The sequence below is a fragment of the Bombus terrestris genome, unplaced genomic scaffold, assembly GCF_910591885.1.
Source record: "Bombus terrestris unplaced genomic scaffold, iyBomTerr1.2, whole genome shotgun sequence".
NCBI lineage: Eukaryota > Metazoa > Arthropoda > Insecta > Hymenoptera > Apidae > Bombus > Bombus terrestris.
In genome coordinates this window covers 1,628,117-1,646,204 of record NW_025963549.1, presented here as the reverse complement: position 1 = coordinate 1,646,204, position 18,088 = coordinate 1,628,117, and positions in this window count along the sequence as shown.

Genomic DNA, 18,088 nt, shown 5'->3' with positions numbered 1-18,088 from the left:
TGCGTGCGAGTAGGGTTTCGAGGTCTTTAGAGTGTAAGATATATGTATAACTGTTGTGTGCTAAATAAAGGGAATTATTTGTATTTCCGAATCCATTCTATATCTTTACATGGTAGCAGAGCGTGGTTCATAGTTTTGCCAGTTATTTTAGTGCATGGTTTTCAATATTGCGAGTTAGGTCGAGTGAGTCTTCAGTAAGGAAAGAAACGTTCAAAGGTTACAAAGAGGAAAAATACACTTGGAGCACGTAGGAACGCTTGAGTAAGAGATAAGGAATCATTTAAAATGGAGAGATTGGAAATCATGATACGCATTTTCGATGGATATTTACGGTATGTGGAAGCAAAGAATAACGATGTTTCTCAAGTATAGAGAATGCGAGGTTGTCACAACTAGGCTGAAAACAGAAACAGACAGTGAAGACTGGGACAAAAAGGATCCGAAGGCAATAAATATAATTTATAGTGCCATCACAAACAGACCATTGGAATATATTAGAGAAGAAAAAACGGCGTATGAGTTAGTAAAAAAGTTTGATGAAATGTACTTGAAAGAGTCGACGGCACTACAGGTCGTATGCAGAAGGAGATTGGAAAAGATAAAACTTGAGAACTACAGTGATTCAGCATCGTTCTTTAGCGATTTCGAAAAATTAATAAACGAATTAAAATGTGCGGGTGCACAAGTGAGTGAGAGGGAAAAACTAACATACATGCTGAATACGTTACCCGAAGAATACAGCTACATAGCGGATATAGTAGATGCACTGAAAGCCGAAAATCAAACGGTAGCGTATTTAAAAAATAAAATTGAAATAGCGGAGAGGAAAAATAAGTCCAATCGAGGAGAAATGCAAACCAGCGCCTTTTCTGCAAAAAAGGAAGGATGCTTCAGATGTGGAAGAGTAGGACATTTTGGGAGAGAGTGTCAAAATGGCGTCGAAGCGGGAAACAGTATCAGTTTTTGGCTTGGGTCAACACGTGGTCGCAGCAGAGGAGGAGGAAACAAAGGAAATACGAGCAGGGGACATGGAAATTTCCATCGTCAGTCAACAACCGGCACGAGCGAGTGTCACGACCGGCATACTTCAAATCCGATGGACCGATGATGGAGATAGAGATGTGGCGGCCTTGTCGACAATGTATATCGCCGAAGTGCCTAATGAGTCATCTGTATCCTAACGGTCCTTCCACCGAATGTCCTAGAAGTGTGACAACGGTCACGTACGCCTACAGGGTAGTGGGGATATTGAGGGATGACAAACAAAGAAGAAACAGATGTTACCGAAAGTCAAATTGTAAGAGCTTCAGTCTTGGAAAGTCACGGCTGGAGCTCAGAACAAAGTCGCAATCAGTGCAAATTCAGAATACAAGAAATAAATTCTCTTGTTTTTTTTCTTACCTTAATTTTTTTCTTTTCGTTCCAACCTCCTGCTTTTTATCTTACGCGACATTTTTGGCGATTACTCCCAGCATAGTGAAAAGTGTTTGTTCGGAAAACCAAAAGACATTAATCATCTACGGAATTATTAGGGACTACGCTCATCCGCAACAACGAAGTAACTATCACGAACCGAGTGAAGTGACAAAGGAAGGTAAACTGGATTCCTTCGTACGTTACCGTGAAAGAAAATCTAGCTTCAGTAGCGAAGACTCATCTTCGTCCGAAAGCAGGAAGATGTCTAAGACAAACGAATCTCAAACTTCTACCTCAACGGATCCAACGTTGCGAACAATATTGGATAGCATTCAAAAACAGCAAGAGAGTATTGCCCGTTTACAAGAGGATATGTTACGTTTGTCTATGCAAAGTGACGAAACAAATAGATGCTGGTTAGCAGAAATCGGAAGTCTTAGGAGAACCGTCGCAGAGCTACGGACTGGGTTCGGATCCCTTGCGACCGATGATTCTGGTTCCATCATTACTGAAGGCAACGAAAGTGAATCGACGGCGATTTATCGCACCGGGAGTACGGTTAGGGCACGCGAACCGACCGGGTTAACGATTCCAGGCATCCTACCTGCGCACATCGACACCGAACAACCCGAGGTTGAAGAAAGAGGCTATTTTCCACCCGCTCCTTCCACTCTACGAGTTAAGGATGCAATACGTTGTATTCCAATGCTCAACGGAGACGATGACGTAGGTGTGGAAGAATTCATCAAAGAAGTGAGCAGTATGAAAGACCGTTGCATGGAGCAAGATTTATTGCTAAAAGCAATAAAGGTAGAAAAAATCGTAGGAAAAGCAGCTCAAAGTATCCGCAACATCCCCATTGAGTGCTACAGCAATCTGTACAACGCACTGAGGAACAATGTGGCAGCTCAAGTGACTTCGGAAGAATATCGGGAACAATTAAAAGAGTTGAGACAGGGACGGGAAGAATCAGTGCAGAGTTTTAATATTCGTTTCAGAAGAATACTCAACCGTTTACTGTACGCAGTAACCAACGAGTACCCACAACCACTTCTACGCAAGCTAATGATCGAAGAAACTACAAAGAAGATTGTCCGTGTGTACCTAAAGGGACTCAAGCGCGACATAGGCCGAACATTATTAATCATTGAACCCGTGAATCTTGAAGAAGCTGAAAAGAAAGCAGCCGACTTAGAACGCTACTCACGAGAAGAACGGCAAGCCAATTGGTCAAGTAGTCGCTTGCCTTCCGCTAGTAATCGCCTCAACAATCAATCAATGCAGGTAAGACGATCTAATACACTATCTAGATCGCCTAACGCACCAGTAGCTCAGAAACCTACCACATTCGACCGAGTAGAGAATGGGCCACCCGCTAAACGCGCGCAAATGAAGTGTTTCAAATGCGGAAAGCTGGGACACATGGCCAGCAAATGCCAAAATTTTCTACAACCGAGCCAGTACGACCGACCACCCGCAAGAATTCAAGCAGTCCAGGAAAGGGACGAAACACGAGAAGTAACATCGAACCAGAGTATAGACGAACCGCGCGAAACGACGCGAGTCAACATCACCACAGGAAGATTACTCACAATACCTTTGTCAACCCGAACCACAGAGCGAGTATTTCTGGTCGACACAGGAGCAGGGATAAACCTAGTGAAACGTAACAAAACTGTCAACGCGATACAAATAGGGCATAGACAAAAATTTTCTATGGGACGAGACAAATACGAAACGAACGAATACGTAACAAAACGAATTTTTGGACAAGACCACATCTTTCACATAGTACCGGACAACTTCCCAATCATCGAAGACGGAATCATTGGGCTACCATGTTTAGAGAAGTATAACTATTCGATATCCAATGACAGAATCCGACTAAATGACAAAACCATTTTCTTTCAGAAACCAATACAATTAACTCCTGGAGAAAACAGAGTTCAAACAATCTATCTGGTAGGCAAACCAACTAAAGTATGTTTTATCAACACCGGTGAGCAAAACATTGAAATTTCTAATAATATCCAAAATTCTCATGATGTTTGCAACGTATCAAAACTAAAAAGCCTAGTGAGAACAGATCACATTGAAAAGCCAACCCGCGAATCCATAGAAAAGATTATTCTGCACTACGTTGACATCTTTAATTTAGAAACCGACCTTTTGCCCTGTACTAATTTAACCCAGCAGACAATTTCCTTAACCAAAGATAAAATCATTAACACACGATCGTATAGACCACCGGAATGTCATCGAGACGAAATTTCGCGACAAATAGGAGACATGTTAAAGAAAAATATCATAGAAGAATCCGATTCCCCTTATAACTCTCCGGTATGGGTAGTTCCGAAAAAATTAGACGCCTCAGGAAAACAGAAATGGAGGATAGTCATTGATTTTAGGAAACTAAATGAACTCACGGAACAAGACGCTTATCCTTTACCTGACATAGACGACATTTTGACACAACTAGGAAACGCGAAATTCTTATCAGCGCTTGATTTATCCTCAGGATTTCATCAAATTCCAATGAACGAGAAATCCAAAAAATATACCGCTTTTTCGACACGGCAAGGCCACTTTCAGTTCAATCGAATGCCATTCGGTCTTAAAAACGCACCCGTTACTTTTCAAAGATTAATGGACAGAGCCTTAACTGGACTTGTAGGAAAATATTGCCTTGTTTATTTGGACGACATAGTGATATTCGGAAAAACGATTCAAGAACATAATGAAGACCTCGCGATAGTATTTCAGAGACTCAGAGAATTAGGACTTAAATTGCAACCGGATAAGTGCGAATTCGTAAAACCTGAACTAGAATACTTAGGCCACGTAGTTTCAGCCGAAGAAGTTAAACCAAACTCCAAGAAATTAGACGCTGCAAAAAACATTCGATTACCCCGCAATGCCACGGACGTTAAATCATTCTTAGGTTTAGCAGGTTATTACCGCAAATTTATTCGGAATTTTTCTAAAATCGCGAAAAGCCTTACAGACTTAACAAAAAAGGACACACCATTCCATTGGACTGACAAACACCAGACTAGCTTTGATACTTTAAAGGACAAACTCTGTAATTCCCCAATACTAGCTTATCCGGACTTTAACAAAACCTTTACCCTAACCACCGACGCAAGTAACGAAGGACTAGGAGCAATACTGTCACAAGACGATCATCCTTGCTGTTACATTTCAAGGACACTAAACCCACCCGAACGAAACTATACCACGACAGAAAAGGAACTCTTGGCCATCGTATGGGCCGTGAAAAGACTTAGGTAATACTTGTTAGGACGACGCTTCATTATTCGAACCGACCACAAAGCCCTTAAGAGGCTACACAATTGCAAAGACCCCTCTAGTCGACTGATTCGTTGGAGACTTAGACTCGAAGAATACAGCTATAAAAGCGAATACACAAAGGGTAAAGATAATACAGCTGCAGACGCCTTATCTAGCGTTCACGCGGTAACTCGCAACGAAATAGTTAATCTCGACCTATTAATTGACCACACTAATTCATTCAACGAATGGAAAAACAACAACGAAAACCCGAAACTCTTAGAAGTTAAACCGAACGATCAAACATTTTACCAATTAACTCGAAACGATTTAGGAGAATACGACGAGACACTTTGGATCAGAAAACTTTACAAAATTCTTAAAAATACAACAAAAATCGGCATAGGAAATAACGATTTAACTGAATTAGAGAAAACACAGATTAAACTCATGCTAATATATTTTAACGACACATACAAGGAAATTACTTATGCGCCCAACCCCATTTTAAAACTAGACGAAAGCGAAATACTACAAGCAATAAAGGAAAACCATAACGACACCGTAGGACATTTAGGGATACAGAAAACGTATCAACGGATTAAGGATAAGTTCAAAATCCCCGGCATTTTTGAAAGAGTAGAAAACTTCGTGAAGACATGCGACACATGTAAAAAGGAGAAACTAACACGTATCAGACCCAAAGAGTCCCCACAGATCTCAGACACACCACTTCACCCTAACGACAAAATCGCTATGGACATCATAGGACCGATGACGAAAACCAAACGCGGAAATCAATATATACTTTCAATTCACGACGAACTTACGAAATATCTGATCCTTGTTCCCCTCAAAACGCAACGAACTGAATCTATAATTAACGCGCTCATTGAGCACTATATTTACATATTTTCGGCACCAAAGACGATTCTGACAGACCAAGGACAAAATTTTGTTAGCGATTTAATGACGAAATTTGAAGAGGCCTTTAAAATCAAACAACAAAGTCAAAACAACTTCATTTCACCCACAGAGTAACGGATCCCTCGAAAGAACACATGCCTCGGTTAAAGATTTAATTCGTACTGCGATACACGACAATGACAAAGAATGGGACGAAGTACTTAATTTCATTTGTTTAGGATACAACACTGCAAAACATGAAGGAACAGGGTTCTCCCCCTTCGAATTGACTTTTGGGCGAAAAGCGAACTTACCTTCCGCAATGTCCAAATTCCCCACATTTACCTATGACGATATGTACTCACTTTGGCAAAAACAGTTAAATAAATATTGGGAAACAGCTCACAAAACACTTATTCAAAATAAGCAACGCTACAAGCGAGACCAAGAAAGAAAGATTGTTAAAACTCAGACCGTGTTTAGGAAAGGAGACTTTGTTTTAATTCACAATGACCATAAAAGAGATAAGTTGGACATTGAATGGTTAGGACCCTATAGAATCAATGATGTGAAAACTCCTTACTACATTATATCTATCGACAATATTAAGAAAAAGATACATGGTACCGATTGAAAACGTACTTTTTCCACGATAATGCTGACCCTAGCACTAGTAACAATACCCTTTGTTAGTTGTCTTAAATTCACAGAATAGGAATTACGATTTATAAACAAATCCAACCAATTCTACTACGATCTTAGAGGACCAAGATCAATCTAAACTGGTGGGTATGTCACGACCGGCATACTTCAAATCCGATGGACCGATGATGGAGATAGAGATGTGGCGGCCTTGGCGACAATGTATATCGCCGAAGTGCCTAATGAGTCATCTGTATCCTAACGGTCCTTTCACCGAATGTCCTCGAAGAGTGACAACGGTCACGTACGCCTACAGGGTAGTGGGGATATTGAGAGATGACAAACAAAGAAGAAACAGATGTTACCGAAAGTCAAATTGTAAGAGCGTCAGACTTGGAAAGTCACGGCTGGAGCTCAGAACAAAATCGCAATCATTGTAAATTCAGAATACAAGAAATAAACTCTCTTGTTTTTTTTGTTACCTTAATTTTTTTCTTTTCGTTCGAGCCTCCTGTTTTTTATTTTACGTGACACGAGCATGGTAACTCAAGATCAAGCACATGGATAGCAACGGCGCACGCAGCACACAGCGGCGAGGCGAACGAGATAAGTAATTATGAAGTAATGTGGCCATTAGATAGCGGTTGCACAGATCACATAATTAACAACGTAAATTATTTCGATAAATCTATTGACCTTAAAGTACCGGTAAATATATGTCGGATTGAAGTCAGGATTATGGAGATGGGCGTTTAATGAATTTTCATTAGAATTAGCCATTGTCGTGATACAATGGAGAGTTTATTAGCACGGGCTTATTAACAAGATTAAGCACTCGTAGCACTAGTGATAATGACCTTAGGTTCGAAACGAATCCGCGGTCACGGGGGTGGTAAACGTATGTTCTCGAACAGTTCAAGTCTAACTCTTTGTTAACTAGATGTGAGGTATTCACTGGTTGTAAGGTGGCACTGTCATTCCTCGATGAGATCGTACGAAAGAATGAATCTCCGTCTCGACGATGCCGTCGAGGAGAACTATAATGGGTGTGTCTAAGGACATGAGATCCTCGAATTCGTCAACGAAAGCTTTCGTTCCAAAGGCGAGGGAAATTAGCGCTGTTGCAAATTGGTCGATCTCCATATCGGCGTTTTGAAAGAGATGCTGGCCGCCCTTGAGGGGAGGTTGTTGACGGGGGGCAACGTTCGTGGAAGATAGGTTTCTCCTATCTTCCCGTAGTTGCAACAAAGACTACTTGACGGACTTCGCTTGACTAAATCTTAAGATCTATAGCGGGTCCTCACGTTAGCTAAACATACACCACAAAGGCATGCCGACACCCGGCGATCATCTTACCAGGAGGACAAAATCTGCGTGTGGCGGGCCGCGGGATAGAAACTATTGAAGTATTTACTGCCACGTATCGCTACGATTATTTCTTTTAAGGAGAGGTATAGAGTTACTCTGTGCCTTTGTCAGATAAAACGTTCATCCCTTTGACCGCGGCTACGTTCGGCGACTGATTGTCGCCTCGAGCCCAAGCTCACTATCATAAATCTCGAATAATCGGTGCGGCATTTGTTTAATCTAAGTTACAGAGTTGCGGTATTCCCGCGAATCCAAGGAGGAGTTCCGGTGTTCTTTCATCTCCGACATATATATTTAGGCGATAATAGATCGATAAAGGCAACAAAATTAGCGAATGTTATAAGTTATTTTGAAGCATTTGGAAAGCAAAATGAAATAAATATGAATTATGTTTTTTACGCGAAAGAAATGTCCGCAAACTTGATTAGTTTAGGCAAGTTAACAGATAATAAAAACACGGTTATTTCAAAAGGAAATATTGCAAAAGTAATAGATGAGGACAATAAGCTTACAGCGGTAGCGGTTAAAGAAAAGGGAACATATAGAATGAAAAGTATATTGAAAGGGAAGGAGCACTTAGCAAACAGCGCCGAACGTTGTGATATGAGTAAAAAGGAAAGATGGCATAGGATGTTAGGACACGTAAATTTTAAATATTTAAATATCTTGGTTAAAGAGCAGCCAGTTACTGGTATACCGAAAGAATTTGAGAAGGAATTTTTGAAATATAGGTTGTGTATAGAAAGTAAAATGCACAATTTACCATTCAAAAATAATCGAACCAAGGCTAGGGAGATAATGGAAATTATTCATACGGTCGTGTGCGTTCCCTTTAAGACTACCGGATTCAATGAAGAGAAATATTTCATCTCATTTATCGATGATTATAGCAAAATAGCTAGAAGTTATTGTATAAAATCAAAGGGTGAGGTCTTTGATTGTTTCGTACAGTTTGTAAATGAAGCCGAGAATTTAACGGGCAAGAGGTTTAAAATATTGAGATGTGATAATGGAGAAGAGTACTTGAATAATCGAATTTATAAATTTGCTAGGGATACAGGTATCAGAATAAATAACTGCCCAACCTACGTACATGAATTAAACGGGACAACGGAAAGGTATAATAGAACAGTGATGGACATGGCGCGTTGCTTGTTAGCGGAAGCGAAAGTACATAGAAGGTACTGGCTTGAAATAGATTGGACAGCGGTATACTTGAAGAATCGAATACTGGCAAATACTATAGAGAGAAAGACACCTTTTGAAATATTCTTCGGGAGAAAACCAAGTGTTGAAAATCTACATCTATATGGAAGTAAAGTTTTTGTAAGAAAACCAGAACAAAAAAGAGTTTCTAAATGGGATAAGAAGGCAGATATGGGAATTTTGTTAGGATATAGTGAAGTAGGTTACAGAGTCTTATTAGCTAGGAAAATAACAATAGCGAGACATGTAGAGGTCATAGGAACAGACACAAAATGTATCGGCGTTGCGGAAAATTCATTCGATAAAGATAACGATGACATTGAGGATAATGATTTATTGGTAAGCATGAATAAGGAAGAGTTAGAAAGTAGGGAAGATGAAAATGATAACAGTCTTGAAAGCTTAAACATCCCTGGAAGATCTACACGTAACAAGAGAACTCCAGTAAGATATCCAGAAAAAGAAAACATTAGTGAAATCCATGCAAATTATTGTAGTGTAGATATCCCTTGTACATTTGAGGAGGCGATTTGTTGTGAAGATAGTGAAGATTGGAAACAAGCTATGAATAAGGAGATAGAATGTCTTTATAAGAATAAAACTTGGAAATTGGTAGAAAGGGTAAAAGGCAAAGACGTATTAGATGTAAAATGGGTTTACACGAGAAAATCAGATGACAGGTATAAGGCTAGATTAGTGGTAAGAGGATTCCATCAAAGAAACTTAGCCGATGACATATACTCCCCAGTAGCGAGTAATGAGACCTTTAAGATATTGCTATCATATTGTTGTCAAAATGGATTAATTATTGAGCAAATGAATGTAGAAACTGCTTTTTTAAATGGTGAAGTAACCTCGGAGTTATATGTAAATCAACCAAAGGGATATGCGGACGGAAAGAATAGAGTTTGTAAACTATCGAAAGCGCTTTATGGGTTAAAAGAAAGTCGAAGGGAGTGGTATGAGTGTCTTGATAAGTATGTGACGAGATTAGGTTTTAAGAAGAATAACAAAGAGTTGTGCCTATATATACATGGAGAGGGAGAAAATGTTGTTTATTTGCTAATGTATGTAGACGATTTGCTAATTTGTAGTAAAAATAAAAGGAAGATACAAAGGGTAAAGAAGTTATTAACTAATAGATTTGAAATGAAAGATTTAGGTGAAGTCAAAGAATATCTTGGAATAAATATAGACTATGATTATTTCAAAAATGAAATAAGATTAAGCCAAAAGAAATACATTGAATCATTAGCAAACAAATGTAAGTTACAAAATAGCAAATTGTACTGTGCACCTATGGAGACCAACTTAAAAATTGAAAAAGCTGTGATAAATAGAGAGGATATTGGATACAAAAATTTAATTGGCGCATTGTTGTATATTAGTGAAAATACCAGACCCGATATAAGTTATAGTGTGAATTATTTGAGTAGATTTCAAGATTGTTGTAATGAGACACATTTTAAATTTGCTTTGCGAATATTGAAATATTTGTACCGGACTAGAGACTTAAGATTAGATTATAAAAGGAATGAAAAATGTGAAACGATAGATTGTTATGTGGACGCTGATTAGGCAGGAGATCATTTAGAAAAGAAATCGACTTCTGAATATGTAATTAGATTGTGTGGAAATGTAATTGGTTGGAAGTCTAAAAAACAAAGGTGTGTGACAAAAGCCTCGACGTATGCAGAGTATGTAGCTCTATCGGAAGCGGTGAGTGAATTAATGTCCATTATGGAAATTATGAAAATCTTCAATGTAAATCTAGACGATAACCCTGTAAAAATTGATGAGGATAACTCTGGAGTGATGAGTATAGCAAAGCACGGAAATTTTACAAAAAATTCTAAACACATTGAAGTTCATTACCACTATGTTCACGAGTGCTTAAAGGAGAACAAGATAAACATACTTAAGGTAAGTACAGACGAAAATACTGCGGATATTTTTACGAAGGCACTGTGTACAGAGAGAAAAATTCGAAAGGTTTAGGTCATGGATGAATGTAAACTAAGAGAAATGTAGATAAAGCAATAAGTGTTAAAGTTTCTGTTACGTAATTCGTCAAAGCATGTAAATACGATTAAGTGTACAGTATAAATGTAAGGAGGCGTGTTAGGAACATGATACATTTAAACTGTACATGTAAATGTGCGTGTAAGCGTCAGAGGACTTCCAGGCCTTAGTTGGGACAAAAGACAAGAGTCAGGCGTTAGAAGTATCTGGAGGAGCCGGTTGACAACAAGCCTGCGTGCTAGTAGCATTTCGAGGTCTTTAGAGTATAAGATATATGTATAAATGTTGTGTGCTAAATAAAGGGAATTATTTGTATTTCCGAATTCATTCTATACCATTACAAATACACTAACGTACAAGAATATTATAATATTCAGTAACAACGATAGAATTAACCAGTTCGCAAGTATAAAAAAGACACATTTTACACTGTGACGAAATAATATTCAAGAAATCTGATATAACATACATGGAAAATACACGAATCAGACTGAGAAACCACTGTAAGCGTCAGAGGACTTCCAGGCCTTAGTTGGGACAAAAGACAAGAGTCAGGCGTTAGAAGTATCTGGAGGAGCCGGTTGACAACAAGCGTGCGTGCTAGTAGCATTTCGAGGTCTTTAGAGTATAAGATATATGTACAACAGTTGTGTGCTAAATAAAGGGAATTATTTGTATTTCCGAATCCATTCTATATCTTTTCAATTCCTGAAAATGCAAAATTGCATTTTGGCAGGTTTTGGCAGAGACCAGAGTTGACATAGCTCAAACAAACCGATGAGTAATGTAACTGTAGCAAATGTAGAGTATAAGGCGTTTCGAATTGTCGACATATGTGCAAAACAAGCGGAGAGACTTTGAAAGCAATATTTAAGCATTAATAGCAAAAACTGCAATTATGCTAGAATTTACAGGGTCCAGAGTTGGCATAGCACAAACCGGCTGATTTGGCATCAGATGTGGAATATAAGGCGCATCGTATGGCCAACGTTTCCGCAAAACAAGCGGAGATACCTTGATTCGAATATGTAAGCATTAATATCCAAAACTGCAGTCACGCTGGATTTCACCGAGTCCAGTCTTGAGAATGTGCAAACTGTCTGATGTGTGCTGTATTTGGCAGCAAATGTGGAGTATAACATGCATCCTATTGTGAACATACTTACTATGAAAACGGAGATACATTCACTTGAATATTTAGGCTTGAATGTGCAAAACTACAAATACGCTGGATTTGACTCGTTCCGTATTTAACATGGCTTAAACCAGATGAAGCGCCCAGTGTATGGCAGTCCATGTGGAATATAACGCGCACCGTTTTGTCGACATATCTGCAATAGGAGCTGAGTCACGTCGATCTGAATATTGAACCCTGATCATGCATTACTACATTTACGCTTGATTTCTCAGGATCCGGATTTGACATAGCGCGAACCAGATGATGTGAGCTGTATTTAGTAGCAACTACGGAGTATATAGCGCATCGAATTTTCCACATATCTGCAATCGAAACGGAGATTCGCTGATTTGATTATTTAGGTTTGATAATGCAAAACTGCAGTTGTGTTGGGTTTGACCGGACCAGAGTGGACATAGCGCTAATTGGATGATATTGGTTTAATTTGCAAGAAATGTGGAATACAAAGCAAATCGTATTGTCGACACATTTCCAACAGTAACGGAGATGCGTGGATTTGAATATATAATAATGTATATGAAAAACTGCAATTACGCTGGATTTGTCGGTGATCGGAGATGACATAGTTTAAATCCAATGATGTGCACTGTATTGGCAGCAAATGTAATGTATAACCTGATTCGAATTGTCGGCATATCTGTAACAGAATCGTAGATACGTTGATTTGAATATTTATGCACGAATTTGCAAAACTGCAATTACGCGGGTTTGACACGGGCCAGAGTTGACATAGCGCCAGCCCACTAATGTGCGCTGTATTTGGCAGCAAATATGGAGTGGATGTCGGCACATATGCTATAGAGACGGAGACACATTGATCTGAACGTTTATTCCTGAGTATGCAAAACTACAATTACGCTGCACTTCACAGGGTCCAGAATCGACATAGCCCAAAGCGGCTGATGCGTGCTGTATTTGGCAACAATTTTGGCGTATAACACGCTTTACGTTGTCGGCATATCTGCAACGGAAGCGGAGATACGTTGATTAGAATATTTCAGCCTGAATATGCAAAGCTGAAACTACGTTGGATTTATCGGAGACCAGAGATGACATAGCTCAAAGCAGCTGATGTGGGCTGTATTTGGCAGCAACTGTGGAGTATAAGATGCATCGAGTTCTCAGCATGTGTGCTATAAAAGAGGAGAAAAGTTGATTCAAATATCTGAGACCGAATATGTAAAACAGCAATTACGCTGCATGTACAAGGTCCAGAGTTGACATAGCTCAAACCGGATCGTGTTCACTGTATCTGGCAGCAAATGTGGAGTGTAGCGGGCATCGTATTTCCGACATACATAATATGTATACAGCTAATAACAGCGCAATGTTTTCTAATGGAGGATTCAGCCTATGTAAGCAAAACTGCAATTACATTGGATTTCACAGGATACACAGATGACATAGCAAAAACCCTCCGATGTGTGCTAAATTTGGGAGCCAATGTGGAGTATAACACACAGAAATTCATCGTCATGTCTGCATTAGAAACAGAGATACGTAGATTTGAATATTTAAGCCTGAATATGCAAAACTGCAATTTCGCTGGATTTCACACTTAGCGCCAGCCCACTGATGTGCACTCTATTTGGCAGCAAATGTGGAGCTACCGCGCATAGCATTTTCGACATATATCCAATACCAGTGCGGCTACGTTCTAACGAGTAATTCAGCCTTAACATGCAAATCCGCAATTACATTGCCTTTTACAGCGTTCACAGTTGAAAAGTCGCATCCCGGATGATGCGCGCTTTATTTGGTAGTAAATGTGGAATACAACTTGCATAGTATTGTCGACATATCTGTAATAGGAACGAAGATACCATCATTTGAATATTTAAGCCTGAATATGCAAATTTCCAATTACATAGAATTTGATCGGGTCCAGAGTTGACGTGGCACAAACCGGCTGATTTGGCAGCATATGTGCAGTATTATGCGCATCGAATGGTCGTCATTTGAGCTCTTGAGGCGGAGATACGTGGATATCAATATTTTAGACTGAGTATGCAAAACTGCAAATACGCTGGATTTGACACGGTCCAGAATTGATATTGCGCAAACTGGCAGATATGCGCCGTATAGGTTTATTTGAACATTTAGGCATGAATATGCGAAACTACAATCATGCCGGCTTTGACTGAAACCAGAGAGGACATAACGGAAACAGGCTGGTGTGCGGTGCATTTGGCAAGAAATGTGGGGTACATGTCACATCGAATTCTCGACATATCTGCCACAATAACGGAGATACGTTGATTTGATTATTCGTGCATAAGTATCCAAAATTGCAATTGCGCTGGCTTTAACAATGGTCAGAATCGACATAGCGCAAACCGGCTGATGAGTAATACATTTGGCAGTACGACGCTATCTCGAATTGTGGACATATCTGCAACGGAACCGGAAATAGCTTGATTTGAATATTTAATCCTGAAAATGGAAAGCGCTAACACCTCTCACCAGCGGCAACGCTAACAACTCCACTCTCAACAACGCTAACACCTCTCGCAACTCGACAGCGCTAACAACTCTACTCTTCGACTCCTCGATTAACTCTGACCTCTCGACTCACTCTTATTTCTCGATCAACCGTTCAACGCTTCTCGATCAGTCAATCTTTAAAGTTACATCGTCCCCTACCATTAGCGTTAGTTTTTCCAACTCTCTAACCCCATTCTGTAAACGCTCCGCAAGTACAAGGTGACTTTAGTCACATAGGCTTTCTCCCCGATGTAAACTAACTACCGAAGGACAGACGACATTGTTTTGATCCATTTCTAATGAGGCCTTTTCCTCACGTTACCACAATATGTTGACTTGAATATTTAAGTCTGAATATGCAAAACTGCAAATGCGCTGAGGTTGGCTGCGTCCACACGTTACATAACTTAAACCAGATAATATGCGCTGTATTTGGCAGCGAATATGGAGTATAACGCGCTTCGTGCTGTCGGCATATTTGCAATGCAAACGGCTATACGATGATTTGAATAGTTAAGCATGAACATGCAAAACAGCAATTTCGCTGGATTTGACAGAGCCCGGAGTTGACATAGTACAAACCTGCTGATGTGTGGTGCATATGACATCAGATGTGAAATGTAACGGACATCGAATTGTAGCCATATGTGCAATAGAAACGGAGATACATTCTTTTGAATATGTTAACCTTAATTTGTAAAACTGCAATTACGCTTGATATGTCGAGGAGCAGAGATGATATAGTAGCTCGAGCCAGCTGAAGTGCGCTGTATTTGGCAGCCAATGAGGAGTATATCTCGCACATAATTGACGACAAATCTGCAATTGCAGCGGTGATACATTGTAGTTAATATTCAATAATGGGCCTATTACGATACAGATAGTATTATCGTGACTGAAACACATTGCCGTCTCAATAAAACCATTTTATTTCAAGCTTCACGCTACAGTTCTGAATCCGGACAAGACCGTTTCAAGTTCTCGCAAGAGCAAGCAGTCAAATTAAGGTACTTACACGAGTTAGAGTCTAATTCATTTTATTGGTCCAACACCGATGGGGCGATCTCGCATCGAAATTTTCGGAGGACCGCGTAACCTTCCAACGACGACCGCCGTACGAGCAGCGGATAAACTTATTTCGTGCCTTAGGTTGCCCTCACCACGTCCTCTACTTCTTGATTCTTGGTTGGTAGCTTTAGCGGCTGCAGGTCCGAGAAATTGCATATTGACCCGCTTTCTCGTATGTCGCATGTGACGTCTCACTTTCCGCCGTAGACACTTGTCGGATCTACATACGTTGAACCATTTGCGCGAGACAAGCGCGGCGCTCTGCAGGGACGAGGGATCCAATTTTCGAAGTATCAAGTGCGAAACCTCCAGTGGTAGTTCGGAAATGATATCTACCATACTTGGCACGAACAAACCAACGACGCGTAGTAGAGATCTAAAAAACTCCATGTTGCTTCTACTGTTGCGCGAGCACGACTGACGGTCTAGCTAAGAGTGGAAGCTTATATATGTGCTGTTCGTCACGGTGCACTGCGAGTTACGGTTCCGGGTGAGAGTGCTGGTCAGGCAGAATCGATGGTATGTGCATGTATTTTCACTTACATCGGGTTCACATTATGATTAGAGTTAGAGGCGCGAAACGAATCTTCATTTGGTTTAGACGTTGTAGTTATGCAATAGAGCAGATATTTACTAGAATAAATTTGATTGTTATATAATTTGACAAGTAGTCGAGATAATTAGGTACTCGAGTACCTGATTATGATGATCCTGGGTTCAATAACAAAGCCGCGGTCAACGGGATAACAGAATTCGTTTTCATCCTGATTCCAAGTTGTACCATACTTCCTTATCTATGTTATAGGTAGGACTGAACAAATTCTTTGTCAAAACATAGAATATCCACCGAGTGTTAAGGCTCTTTGTAACTGGCTAATGTGACCTCACGAGAGAATGATTTTCCGGCACGATGATGCTGCAGTGGAAAACTATGATGGGTGTGTCTAAGGGCACCGGAACATCGGATTCGTGGAGAAAAGACTTCGCTCGGAAAGAGATTGATAGTGACGCTACTGTTAATTGGACAATTTCCATGTTGATGGTTAGAGAAGGATGCTAGTAGCCCTTGAGGGAACGTTGCTAGCGGGAAGCGTCGTCCGTGGAAAAATAGATTTCACCTATCATCCCGTAGTTGGAACGAAGACTGTTTCCTGTTTAGGACTGTTAAGGACTTTAATTAACTAAATCTTAAGGTTTATAATGGGTCCTCAGGCTAGCTAAACATATACTGTTGAGATGCCTTGACATCTGGCAATCATCTTATCCGACGGATAGAGTCTGCGTGTGGCGAGACACGGGACAGAAACCGTTGAAATGTTTACTGTCACGTGCCGCTACGATTATTTCATTTAAGGACAGCTATAGAATTACTCCATGCCTTTATTAGACAAAACGTTCATCCCTTGACCGCGGCTACGTTCGGTGACTGGATGTCGCCTCGAGGCCAATTGCAGTATCACAAGTTTCGAACAATTACAATCGGACTGGATGGCTACAATTGTTGAATTACAGCTATGGTAGAATCTAGATTACAATGTTACGGGATTTTCACAAAATTCCAAACGGAAGGTTCCCGTGTTCTTTCATCTCCGATTTATATTTATGCTTGATCTGTCTGGGACCAGTCTGGATATAGCGCAAACTGGCTGGTAAACGATGTATTTGGCAAGAAATGTGGAGTACCAGGCACATCGTATTGTCGACATATCAGCAACCGCAACGGAGATACGTGGAGTTGAATATTTGAGTCTGAATCTGCAAAACAACAATTACCCTGCATATAACAGAGACCAGAGTAGATGTTCTGCCGCGCAACACATCTGCACTCAATGCCGCGCGGCTTGACAGCCAACGGTCCACGCGCCATCCTTCGAATCCGCCTTCGGCCCAAGGACACACCATAAAGATGAAATCCTAACTGCATTTTTCGCACATATGGTCTAAGTCAATCTGTTTGTTTCGAAAAGACTTTCTAATTCTAGAAGTGTTGTCGGTCGGTTTTTAGAAAGGTCCTTGGGTTTATGACGCGCTCTTAAGAATTACGGAGAAAGCGGGTAGTGGCCTAACGAAAAAAGCGGACATCTACCTAACGGAAAATCTGAGTTTTACCATAAAAAATGTCGCCTAGGACCCACGTTGGTAGGTGGCTTCTTCCTCCTCTCTTCCTTCCTAACATTAGTCATAACCAATCGGCATCGCGGATCATTGCCCTCATTTTCCTAACTAACAATGTAAGCAACGAATCCGCGTTCTTCGTTCAAAGGGCACACCCATACCGAGCTTCGTACTCACATCAGAATAAACTTTAGAGTTACATCATCTCTCACGGTGACTAGAGTTCCTGCAATCCCTATAACTCTCACCGTTCCTATATCTCTAAGAGCCTCCTATTTCTCTCACAGTATCCAGAAGTCCGACAGCTCCTACAGCTCTCACGGACCTAGAGCTCCTATAGCTCACACTCTCATCTAAGAATAATCCTTCTCT